This window comes from Puma concolor, chromosome B2 (assembly GCF_028749965.1).
Source record: "Puma concolor isolate L17-30 chromosome B2, mPumCon1.1.hap2, whole genome shotgun sequence".
NCBI classification, from domain to species: domain Eukaryota; kingdom Metazoa; phylum Chordata; class Mammalia; order Carnivora; family Felidae; genus Puma; species Puma concolor.
In genome coordinates this window covers 78,247,029-78,260,686 of record NC_141671.1, presented here as the reverse complement: position 1 = coordinate 78,260,686, position 13,658 = coordinate 78,247,029, and the positions used below count along the sequence as shown (strand labels likewise).

At 38.7% G+C, this 13,658-nt stretch overlaps 1 pseudogene; it reads right to left on the bottom strand.

Annotated features, from left to right (window-relative positions):
- Positions 1-9,372: 9,372 nt before the first annotated feature.
- LOC112862584 (peptidyl-prolyl cis-trans isomerase D pseudogene) lies at positions 9,373-10,482 on the bottom strand (annotated as a pseudogene).
- Positions 10,483-13,658: the final 3,176 nt, after the last annotated feature.

The window sequence follows — 13,658 nt, the reverse complement described above, 5'->3', positions numbered from 1 at the left end:
TTATTTATTTGTTTATTTATCTATTTATTTAAATTTATTGATTAAAAAATGTTTAATGTTTATTATATTTTTTGTGACAGAGAGAGATAGAGCTCAAGTGGGGGAGGGACAGAGAGAGAGGGAGACACAGAATCTGAATCAGGTTCCAGGCTCCAAGCTGTCAGCACAGAGCCTGACACAGGGCTCAAACCCACAAACTGTGACATCATGACCTGAGCCAAAGTCAGTTGCTTAACTGAGTCAACCAGGCATACCCAGATACTTTTTTTTTAAAAGATTTTATTATTAAGTAATCTCTACACCCAGTATGGGGCTCGAATTTACAACCCCAAGATCAAGAGTCACATGCTCCACCCACTGAGCTAGCCAGGCATCCCTTCATCAGATACTTCTATTCCAACTTCCTTTTCAGAAAAACCATGAGCTTTTTGTGCAATGGACCTTTTGCTAGTCTGGTGAAACCTAGAGACTCTTCTCAGAGTAATATTTTTAAATGGATAAAATAAAATAAATTGGATTACAAAGGAAACTAATGAAATACAGTTATAAAAATATTTTTAAAATTTGTGATATAATAATTCATATATTCTTTGTTAACACATTGAGTAACAAAAAGCATATTTAAAATCTTTTTTTTTTTTTTTTTTTTTTGGATAGAGAGAGGGCACAAGTGAGCAAAGGGCAGAGAGAGGGAATCTCACAAAGGGCAGAGAGAGAGAGAGTTTTTCCCAAGTTGACCTATAGAGTCTATGCAGTTACAATCAATATCCCAGACAAGTTATTTTGTAGATATTAAAAAAACTGATTCTGAAGTTTTTATGTAGAGACAAAAGACCTGGGACAGCCAAAACAATATTGAAGGAGAAGGGGAAAGTTGGAGCACTGACACTATCTGACTTTAATACTTACTCAACAGCTATAGTAATCAAGAGAGTATGGTATTGGTGAGAGAATTGACACATAGATCGACAGAACAGGATAGAGATCCCAGAAATAGACCCAGATAAATATAGGCAATAGCTCCTTTACAAAAGAGCAAAAACAATATAATGGGGAAAAGGTGGTATTTTCAACAGATGGTGCTGGAACAACTGGATATCTTCATGTAAACAAATCTACACTCTTCACAAAAGTTAACTCAGAATAAGTCATAGATCTAGCTTATAAAACACAAAGTTACAAAACTCTTAGGAGTAACATAGGAAAAAATTTTGGATCCCTTTGGGTCTGGTGAAGCCATTTTGTTTTTTTAATTTTTTAAATGTTTATTTATTTATTTTGAGAGAGTGCAGTTGTGTGAGTTGGGGAGGGGCAGAGAAAGAGTGGGAGAGAGAGAATGCCAAACAGGCTTGGCTCTGTCAGCACCCCCAGTGAAATAAAAAACTTCTGCTCTGTGAAAACACTCTCAAAAGAATAAGTAGGGATGCCACAAACTGAAGGAAAATATTTGCAAAAGATACATGTGATAAAGGACTATTGCCCAAGATATACAACAAACTCTTAGAAGTTTAAATAAGAAAACTTAATCTAAAAATGGGCAAATGAGGGGTACCTGGGTGGCTCAGTTGGTGAAGCATCTGACTTGATTTCGGCTCAGGTCATGATCTCATGGTTTGTAGGATAGAGCCCCGGGTCAGGCTCTGCGCTGACAGTGCAGAGACGGATTCTGTCTCTCCTCTCTCTCTCTGCTCCTCACCCCACTCACATGCATGCTCTCTTTCTTTCTAAAATAAACATTAAAGAAATAAAAAATAAAAATGGGCAAATGATCTGAACAGATACCTCACTAACGAATATATATAGATAACAAATAAGTGTATGAAAAGATGCTCCACATCATATGTCATTAGGGAAATGCAAATTAAAACAGCAATGATATACCACTACACGCCTATTAAAATGGCTAAAATGTAGAAACGTGACAACAGCAAATGTTGATAGGGAGGGTATAGCAACAGGAAGTCTTCGTTCATTGCTGGTGGAATTATAAACTGGTGTAGTCATTTTGGAAGACATTTGGGCCATTTCTTTAAAAAATAAACATACTTTCACGATATGATCTAGCAATTTCATTACTTGGTATTTTCCCCAAAGAGTCAAAAACCCATGTTCACACAAAAACCTGCACATGAATGTTTATAGCATCTTTATTCAGAACTGACAAAACTCGGAAGCAACCAAAATGTCCTTCCATAGGTGAATGGATACATAAACTGTGGTACATTCATACAAAGGAATATTATTCAGCCCCCACAAAAAGAAAGAAGCTATTAAACCATGCAAATTCACAGAGGAAACTTTAATACATATTACTAAGGAAAGAGGCTAATCTGAAAAGATTATATACTGTGTGATTCTAACTTTATGACATTCTGGAAAACGCAAAACTGTAAACAGAAAAAGAATCAGTGGTTGCCATGGGCAGGGGAAGGGAAGTGTAAGTAGAGCACAAAGAATTTTTAGGGTGGGGCACCTGGGTGGCTCAGTCGGTTGGCATCCGACTTCAGCTCAGGTCATGACTTCAACTCAGCTCATAGTCTGAGTTCGAGCCCCGCATTGGGCTCTCTGCTGACAGCTCGGAGCCTGGAGCCTGCTTCAGATTCTGTGTCTCCCTCTGTCTCTGCCCCTCCCCTGCTCATGCTCTGTCTTTCTCTGTCTCAAAAATAAATAAAAACATTAAAAAAAAATTAAGAAAAAAAAGAATTTTTAGGGCAGTGAACCTATTCCGAGATACTACAATGGTAGATATATGATATACATTTGTCAAAATCCACAGAATGTACAACACGAAAAATGAACCCGAATGCAGAGTATAGGCTTTGGGTGATGATGATGTGTCAATGCAGGTTCCTCGATTATGACTAGTGTACCACTCTGATACAGGATGTTGATAATGGGAGAGACTGTACATGTGTGGGGCCAGGGGACATAATGGGAAATCTGCATACCTTCTGCTCAGTTTTGCCGTGAACCTAAGACTGCTCTAAAAAATAAATTCTGTTTTTTTAAAAAAGTTAAAAGGATATCAGTCACAGCTCTCTTTTTTCAACTTGGCAGCTTAGCCAAGAAAGCGTGTTGTTTTTCCACAGTATCCATAATGATGACTGTAGGGTTTTCATGGAAAGATTTATTTTATTCATGTAATTATGAACAACTGACAGGTAATACGGATAAAGGATATATATTTCTTTTCCAAAGTGAAACAAGAATGGGTTTTCTTTTTTTGTAGAAAAAGTGAAACCTCTGCTTATAGTTCCAGGTACTTTTTAAGATTTCCCTCTTCTGAGTGGTGGAGGAGGGCTCTCCACAATGTTCCCATTCTTGACAAAATCTCTTAAAAATGTCATGATTCAGAGATCTGCTTCTGATAGGGGTGTTGCCTGTATGGTTGTAAAAAAAAAACAAAAAAAAAACAAAAAAAAAAACTGCTTCAGGGTAACAGGTGGAGTCTTAGTTACCAGTGCCTTTCTGTGTAGTGAACAATGAGTGATGATGACCCAAAGAGGTTCCTTTTTCATGAAAGTAGAGCAATATGTATGACAAATGTGGCAGGAATGCTGTCTGCATAAGCTTATGAAGTGTTTCTTTTCAGACAGTTTTGTTTGGCAATTTTTCTTCTTTTTCTTTTCTTCTTAAAAAAAATCATTTCCAAAACATCCACAGTCCTCATAATTTCTAAAAAGGACCAAAAATTTTTTTTGATGACACCAGCAAGTCCACAGTGAACAAAACGAGGAGATGGCTATTTTAAGGAGATGGCGTATAGTTCCCACCGGTTACTTGCTGAAGGAGAACTTTGAGGTTGCCAATTCTTTAATGATATGCTTCAAAATGTGAAAAAGAAATGTAATTACTCAAACATCACATATTTGACAAAAAAATATTTCTAGCCTTTTCCCCAGCAGGAAAAGGATGTGGAGAAGCTGTGTATCATTGTGCTGGGACATTGCATGAGAGCCATAGAGGCCCGGGAATCACAATGTGCTTTGCTCTTCCAAGGATGTGTGTGGGCCATGCTGCAGAGCAAATTTAAAACTCTTTGTAAGACTCAACAATTATTTAAAAAGAAGCTTGCAGGGTAGACCCCAATGCCATTGCAGAAAAATGAGGATTCTATTTGTGCATTAGGAATCCAGTACTCCAAGGATGGGGCAGGCCACCATCTTGGATCAATATTTGCTCCTCTACCTTTGGATTTCTAGACTGCTTACTTCGTTCTTTTTCTTTTTTCTTTTTCTTTTTTTTTTTTTCATTTTTACTTCTACCTTTGGGTCATTCCCTTGCTTTACACACAAGGATGAGTTTTCTGCGGATTTTGTCAGACTGAAACTTATCTTCACAATGTCTCTCAAGTTTCTTCTCATGTTATTGTGTTGATTATTCTTTATTTCTTTTTTTTTAAATTTTTTTTCAGTGTTTATTTTTGAGAAAGAGAGAGACAGAGCGCAAGCCGGGCAGGGGAGGGGGGCGGCGCAGAGAGAGAAGGAGACACAGAATCACAGAATCCGAAGCAGGCTCCAGGCTCCAAGCTGTTAGCACAGAGACTGATGCAGGACTCGAACTCACTAACTGTGAGATCATGACCTGAGCCAAAGTTGGAGGCCCAACCAACTGAGTCACCCAGGTGCCCCTGTTAATTATTATTTATTTTTCTATTTACTTATTTATTTTTTAAATTTATATCCAAGTTAGCATATAGTGCTATAATGATTTCAGGAGTAGATTCCAGTGATTCATCCCCTATGTATAGCCCCAGTGCTCATCCCAACAAGTGTCTTCCCTGATGCCCCTTAGCCATTTAGCCCATCCCTCCACCCACAATGCCTCCAGCAGCCCTCAGTTTGTTTTCTGTATTTAAGAATCTCTTATATTCTGTCCCCCTCCTTGTTCTTATATTATTTTTGCTTTCCTTCCCTTAAGTGCATCTGTTTTCTATCTTAAAGTCCTCATATGAGTGAAGTCAGATGATATTTGTCTTTCTCTGACTAATTTTGCTTAGCATAATGCCCTCTAGTTCCATCCACATAGTTGCAAATGGCAAGATTTCATTCTTTTTGATTGCTGAGTAACACTCCATTGTATATATATACCACATCGTCTTTATCCATTCATCTGTCGATGGACATTTGGGCTCTTTCCATACTTTGGCTGTTGTTGATAGTGCTGCTATAAATGTTGGGGTGCATGCGCCCCTTTGACAGTACACTGGGATCTCTTGGATAAATACCTAGTAGTGCGATTGCTGGGTCATGGGGTAGTTCTATTTTTAATTTTTTGAGAAACCTACCTAGTGTTTTCCAGAGGGGCTGCACCAGCTTGCATTGCCACCAGCAGTGCAAAAGACATCCTCTTTCTCCGCATCCTTGCCAACATCTATTGTTGCCTGAGTTTGTTTATTTTAGCCATTGTGACTGGTATGAGGCAATATCTCAATGTGGTTTTAATTTGTATTTCCCTGATGATGAGTGATGTTAAGTACTTTTTCATGTGTCTGTTAGCCATCTTGATGTCTTCTTTGGAGAAGTGTCTATTCATGTCTTTTGCTCATTTTTTCACTGGATTATTTGTTTTTTGGGTGCTGAGTTTGAGAAGTTCTTTGTAGATTTTGGACACTAACTCTTTCTCTGATATGTCATTTGCAAAAATCTTCTCCCATTCTGTCGGTTGCCTTTTAGTTTTGCTGATTGTTTCCTTTGCTGTGCAGAGGTTTTTATTTTGATGAGGTCCCAATAGTTCATTTTTGCTTTTGTTTCCCTTGCCTCCAGAGACATGTTGAGCAAGAAGTTGCTGCGGCCAAGGTCAAAGATGTTTTTGCCTGCTTTCTCCTCGAGGATTTTGATGGCTTCCTGTCTTCTGTTTAGATCTTTCATCCATTTTGAGTTTATTTTTTTGTATGGTATAAGAAAGTGGTCCAGGTTCATTTTTCTGCATGTTGCTGTCCAGTTCTCCCAGCACCATTTGCTGAAAAGACTGTCTTTATCCATTGGGTGCTCTTTCCTGCTTTGTCAAAGATTAGTTGGCCATATGTTTGTGGGTCCATTTCTGGGTTCACTATTCTGTTCCATTGATCTGAGTGTCTGTTTTTGTGCCAGTGCCATACTGTCTTGATGATTACAGCTTTGTAATACATCTTGAAGTCCAGGATTGTGATGCCTCCAGCTTTGGTTCTTTTTCAGGATTGCTTTGGCTCATTGGGGTCTTTTCTGGCTCCATACAATACAATTCTAGGATTGATTGTTCTAGTTCTGTGAAGAATGCTGTTGTTATTCAGATTCAGATTGTGATTGCATTGAATATGTAGATTGCTTTGGGTAGTATTGACATTTTAACAATATTTGTTCTTCCAATCAATGAGCATGGTGTATTTTTCCCAGTTTTTTGTGTCTTCGTCAATTTCTTTCATAAACTTTCTATAGTTTTCAGTGTATAGATTTTCCACCTCTTAGATTTATTCCTAGGTATTTTATGGTTTTTGGTGCGATTGTAAATGGTATCAATTCCTTGATTTCTCTTTCTGTTGCTTCATTGTTGGTGTATAGGAATACAATAAATTTCTGTGCATTGATTTTATATCCTGCGACTTTGGTGAATTCATGGATCAGTTCTAGCAGTTTGTTGGTGGAATCTTTTGGGTTTCCCATATAGAGTATCATGTTGTCTGCAAAGATTGAAAGTTTGACTTCCTCCTTGCTGATTTGGATGCCTTTTATTTCTTTGTGTTGTCTGATTGCAGAGGCTAACTGATTGCAGAGGCTAAGACTTCCAATACTATGTTGAATAACAGTGGCGAGAGTAGACATCCCTGCCTTGCTCCTGACCATAGGGGGAAAGCTCTCAGTTTTTCCCCATTGAAGATGATATTAGAGTTGGGGCTTCCATATATGGCTTTTATGATCTTGAGGTATGATCCTTTCATCCCTACATTCTTGAGGGTTTTTATCATGAAAGGATGCTGTATTTTGTCAAATGCTTTCTCTGCATCTTTTGAGAGGATCATTTGGTTCTTGTCCTTTCTTTTGTTGATGTGATGTGTCACATTGATTGTTTTGTAGATATTGAACCAGCCCTTCATCCCAGGTATAAATCCCACTTGGTTGTGAATAATTCTTTTAATGTATTGTTGGATCTGGTTGGCTAATATCTTGTTGAGGATTTTTGCATCCATGTTCATCAGGAAAATTGGTCTATAGTTCTCCTTTTTAGTGGGGTCTTTGTCTGGTTTTGGAATCAAGGTAGTGCTGGCTTCATAGAATGAGTTTGGAAGTTTTCCTTCCATTTCTATTTTTTGGAACAGCTTCAAAAGAATAGGTGTCAACCTTCTTTTAATGTTTGGCAGAATTCCCCTGGAAAGCCATTTGGCCCTGGACTCTTATTTTTTGGGAGATTTTTGGTTACTAATTCAATTTCCTTACTGGTTATGGATCTGTTCAAATTTTCTATTTCTTTTTGTTTCAGTTTTGGTAGTTTATATGTTTCTAGCAATTTGTCCATTTCTTCTAGATTGCCCATTTTATTGGCATATAATTGCTCATAATATTCTCTTATTATTGTTTGTATTTCTGCTGTGTTGGTTGTGATCTCTCTTCTTTCATTCTTGATTTTATTTATTTGGGTCCTTTCCTTTTTCTTTTTGATCAAACTGGCTAGTGGTTTATCAATTTTGTTAATTCTTTCAAAGAACCAGCTCCTGGTTTCATTGATCTGTTCTACTGGTTTTTTTATTTCTTTTTTAAAAAAAAATTTTTTTTTTCAATGTTTATTTATTTTTGGGACAGAGAGAGACAGAGCATGAACAGGGGAGGAGCAGAGAGAGAGGGAGACACAGAATCGGAAACAGGTTCCAGGCTCTGAGCCCTCAGCCCAGAGCCTGACGCGGGGCTCGAACTCACGGACCGCGAGATCGTGACCTGGCTGAAGTCGGACACTTAACCGACTGCGCCACCCAGGCGCCCCGGTTTTTTTATTTCAATAGCATTGATTTCTGCTCTAATCTTTATTAGTTCCTGTCTTCTGCTAGTTTTGGGTCTTATTTGCTGTTCTTTTTCCAGGTCTTTAAGGTGTGACGTTAGGTTGTGTATCTGAGACCTTCCTTCTTTAGGAAGGCCTATAGTGCTATACACTTTTCTCTTATGATCACCTTTGCTGTGTCCCAGAGGTTTGGGGCTGTGGTGTTATCATTTTCATTGGCTTCCATGTGCTTTTTTTTCTTTATTTTTTAATTAAAAAAATAAATTTTTTAAAAGTTTATTTATTTTGAGAGGGACAAAGACAGCACAAGTCGGGGAGTGGCAGAGAGAGGAGGAAACAGAGAATCTTGAGCAGTCTCTGCACCATCAGCACAGAGCCTGATGCAGAGCTCAAACTCACAAAACTGTTAGATCATGACCTGCACTGAAATCAAGAGTCGGACACTTAAACAACTGAGCCACCCAGGCGATCCCCGCCCCGCGCCTCTGGCTTCCAGGTACTTTTTAATTTCCTCTTTAACTTCTTGGTTAGCCCATGCATTATTTAGTAGGATGTTCTTTATTTAGTCTCCAAGTATTTGTTATTTTTCCAAGTTTTTTCTTGTTGTTGATTTTGAGTTTCATAATGTTGTGGTATGAAAATATGCATGGTGTGATCTCAATATTTTTGTACTTATTAAGGACTGACTTGTGTCCCAGTATGTGATCTATTCTGGAGAATGTTCCATGTGCACTTGAGAAGAATGTATATTCTGCTGCTTTAGGATGAAATGTTCTAATATATGTTAAGTCCATCCAGTTCGGTGTGTCATTCAAAGCATTGTTTCCTTGTTGATTTTCTGTTTAGATGATCTGTCCATTGTTGTAAGTGGGGTGTTAAAGTCCCCTACTATTATGGTATTATTGTCAATGAGTTTCTGTATGTTTGTGAGTAATTCATTTATATATTTGGGTGCTTGCACATTTGGAGCATAAATGTCTACGGTTGTTAGATCTTGGTGGATAAACCCCTGAATTATGATATAATTCACTTCTTTATATCTTGTTACAGTCTTTATTTTAAAATTTAGGTTATCTGATATAAGTATGACCACTCAGGCTTTCTTTTGGTGACTATTAGCATGATAGGTGGTTCTCCATCCCCTTTTCTTTTCTTTTCTTTTCTTTTCTTTTCTTTTTTTCTTTTTTTTGTATTTTGTAACACCGTTTTATTAAGAGTGAACCCTTTTCTAAAAAAAAAAAAAAAAAAAGAGTGAACCCTTTTCGGTATTCCTAAACTGTAAACAATGAGAAACTGAAGTATCAAAGGAACACATCAGGGATCATCTGTAACAGACAGAAACCTTTAAATTTTCTTATTGCCTTTATACAATCAATGTATATTTAAGTAAAACTGAATTCCTTATTAGGCAAACATTTGTGCATACGCTGTCTTCTCTTTATCTTTCTGTGCCTTTATCTCTTGTTTGGCTTTCAGCAGTTCTGCCTGGATAGATTTATCTTCCCTGCTCTCTCCTGAGCTTTCTTAAGATCAGCTAAAACTTGATCGTATTCTTTTAATCCTTGCCATCCGTGAACTCTGTGGTACAATGCTTTCGTATTTGATGGGTCTATTTCAAGAGCCTCCAAACAACTGTCAGTCGCTCCCTGCCAATTTGACATCTTCAGTTTACAAGCACCAATATTCAGAACACAGCCTAAAGCTGTAGGTTGCAGCTTCAATCTATCTGCTTTCTCAATAACAGCCTTTGAACCTTCCACCTGTCTTAAAACCTTTGTATATATTTTAATGGCCATCTCCCAGTTCTAGGATTTGAAAAAAGTATTTCCAATATTTTTTAAGTTTTCTGTTATTAGTAAAAATTTATCTACATCTTTTAAGTCTCTATCTGCTTCCTCAGGGAAATCTGGATGACTGTCACCAGAGCCATCTTTTGGGAATATGCCCCAGTCATCCCCTTTCTTCAATTTCCTCATTTTGCAGTAACACACAATTTGGCAGGTTTTTCAGCTTTCACTTATACATTTTCCGGTATCCTTACCACACCCATTCCTTTAATTATGTGGCCAAATACCACATGTTTCCTATCCAAATGAGGAGTCAGAACTATTGTGATAAAGGACTGAGAACCATTTGTATTGCAGCCTGCATTTGCCATGCTCAATAAGCCTTCCTGGTCATGCTTATAATAGAAATTTTCATCTTCAAGTTTTCCACCACAAATACTTTCTCTGCCTGTCCCATTTTGATTTGAGAAGTCTCTACCCTGAATCATAAATTTCTTAGTAATTCGATGGAAAGGACATCCTTTGAAATGGAGAGGTTTCCCAGTGGTGGGTCCAATGCCTTTTTCTCTGTACACAATGCACGAAAATTTTCTGCAGTTTTCAGTACAATATCTGCAAACAATTCTAAGACAATTCACCCAACTCGCTCTCCTCCAATGTCCATGTCAAAGACTCAGGGGTTATTGGGGTTGGAGGGCTTAGTTTGGGGGGGGGATTGGTTAGACATATTGAATTGCAGATGCATTTGGAAGCAAACTCAGAGAACCTCCTTCATCCCCTTGCTTTCAATCTGAAGGTGTCTTTAGGTCTAAAGTGGGTCTCTTGTAAATAGCATATAGATGGATCTTGTTTTCTCATCCATTCTGTTAACCTATGTCTTTTGATTGGAGGTTTCAGTCCACTGATATTTAGAGTGAGAACTGAAAGGTATGAATTTATTGTCATTATGTTGCCTGTAAAGTTGGAGTTTCTGGTGGTGTTCTCTGGTTCTTTCTAGTCTTTGTTGCTTTTGGTCTTTTTTTTTTTCCCTGTCTTTTCTCCCCTGAGAGATTCCCCCTTAAAATTTCTTGCAGGGCTGGTTTAGTGGTCACGAACTCCTTTAGTTTTTGTTTGGGAAAATTCTTATCTCTTCTATTTTGATTTTTTTTTTTTTTCAACGTTTATTCATTTCTGGGACAGACAGAGACAGAGCATGAACGGGGCAGGGGCAGAGAGAGAGGGAGACACAGAATCGGAAACAGGCTCCAGGCTCTGAGCCATCAGCCCAGAGCCTGACGCGGGGCTCGAACTCACGGACCGCGAGATCGTGACCTGGCTGAAGTCGGACGCTCAACCGACTGCGCCACCCAGGCGCCCCATCTTATCTCTTCTATTTTGAATGACAGCCTTGCTAGATAAAGAATTCTTGGGCGCCTGGGTGGCGCAGTCGGTTGAGCGTCCGACTTCAGCCAGGTCACGATCTCGCGGTCCGTGAGTTCGAGCCCCGCGTCAGGCTCTGGGCTGATGGCTCAGAGCCTGGAGCCTGTTTCCGATTCTGTGTCTCCCTCTCTCTCTGCCCCTGCCCCGTTCATGCTCTGTCTCTGTCTGTCCCAGAAATGAATAAACGTTGAAAAAAAAAAAAAAAAATTCTTGGCTGCATATTTTTCCAGTTCAGCACATTGAATATATCCTGCCACTCCTTTCTAGCCTGCCAAGTTTCTGTGGATAGGTCTGCTGCAAACCTGATCTGGCTTCCCTTGTAGGTTAAGGACTTTTTTTTTCCCCTTGCTGCTTTCATGATTTTTTCCTTGCCTGACTATTTTGTGAATTTGACTATGATATGCCTTGTTGATGTCGGTTTTTGTTGAATCTAATGGGAGTTCTCTGTGCTTCCTGGATTTTGATGTCTGTGTCTTTCCCTAGGTCAGAAAAGTTTTCTGCTATGATTTTCTCACAGAAACCTTCTACCCCTTTTTTATCTTTTTTCATTTCCTGGGACCCTTATGATTCAGATGTTATTCCTTTTTAATGAGTCACTGAGTTCTCTACTTCTTATATTATGCTCTTTTGCCTTAGTTTCCCTCTTTTTCTCTGCTTCATTATTCTCCATAAATTTGTCTTCTATATCGCTGACTTACTTCATCCATCCTTGCCACTGTGGCATCCATTAGGATTGCAGCTCAGTTACAGCATTTTTATTTTCATCCTGACTAGATTTTTACTTCTTTTATCTCCACAGAAAGGGATTCTATGCTTTCTTTAACTCCAGCTAGTATTCTTTTTATTGTGATTCTAAATTCTGGTTTAGACATCTTGCCCGTTATCTGTGTTAAGTCCCTGGCTGTTATATTTTCCTGTTCTTTCTTTTTTTTTTTAAATTTTTTTTTTCAACGTTTATTTATTTTTGGGACAGAGAGAGACAGAGCATGAACGGGGGAGGGGCAGAGAGAGAGGGAGACACAGAATCGGAAACAGGCTCCAGGCTCTGAGCCATCAGCCCAGAGCCTGACGCGGGGCTCGAACTCCCGGACCGCGAGATCGTGACCTGGCTGAAGTCGGACGCTTAACCGACTGCGCCACCCAGGCGCCCCTCCTGTTCTTTCTTTAGGGATGAATTCCTTCATTTCATCCTTTTGAAGGAAGTAAAAGACTGCCAAGTTCTGTGGTTAAAGTTGTGCAGATTGTTGTGTTAATCCTCAAATCAGTTTTCTAGGTGTGCAAGATGGTTTGGCCTTGATCTAGCTGCATTTCAGGGACAAGACAGGCAAAAAAAAGTTCCATTCTTCTCCACCATCTTGGCCCCTCCATTAATTATTATTTCTAATAAAAACTACCTTTTATTTGTGTCATGACTTTTTTTTTCTTTTTTTAATATGTATTTTTAAAATTTATTTATTTTTGACAGAGAGAGAGACAGAACGTGAACAGGGTAGGGGCAGAGAGAGACAGAAACACAGATCTGAAGCAGGTTCCAGGCTCTGAGCTGTTAGCACAGAGCCCGATGCAGGGCTGAAACTCATGAACCATGAGATCATGACCTGAGCCGAAGTCAGCCGCTTAACTGAGCCACCCAGGTGCCCCATGACTTTTTTTTTCTCCCAGGAACCTAGAAATTTGGAAGAGTATAACCAGTTGTGGGAAAACCCATGTACTGTTTGTATTTTTTCTTTAAAATATAGCCACATATGTTTTCAAACATAGCTACATAGATTTTCTTTAAAACATAATTATGTAAGTTTTAAAGAAAAAATAAAAAAAATACATATAAGTTCTTTATATGTTTTGAATACCAACTCTTTATCTGATATGTCATCTGGAAATATTTTCTCCCATTCCATAGGTTGCCTTTACTTTTGTTGATTGTTTCCTTCACTGTGCAGAAGCTTTTTATTTTGATGAAGTCCTGCCACTCTGGACAACAGTATGGAGGTTCCTCAAAAAGTTAAAAATAGAACTACTCTACAGTCTAGCAATTGCACCACTATGTATTTACTCACAGAATACAAAAATACTAATTCAGAGAGATACATGCATCCCCATGTTTATAACAGCATTATCTACAGTAGCCATACTATGGAAACAGCCCAAGTGTCCGTCGACTGATGAATGGGTAAAGGCAATGTGCTACCAGTGGTGCCTGGGTGGCTCAGTTGGTTAAGTATCAGACTTCAGCTCAGGTCATGATCTCATGGTTCGTGAGTTCAAGTCCTGTGTCAGGCTCTGTGCTGACAGCTCGGAGCCTGGAGCCTGCTTTGGATTCTGTGACTCCCCCTCTCTCTGCCCCTCCTCCTCTTGCACTCTGTCTCTTTCTCTCTCAAAAATAAACATTAAAAAAATAAAAAGAAAAGAGAAAATGTGGTACATATATACAATGGAATATTAGCCACAAAAAAGAATGAAATCTTGTCATTTGCAACAACGTGC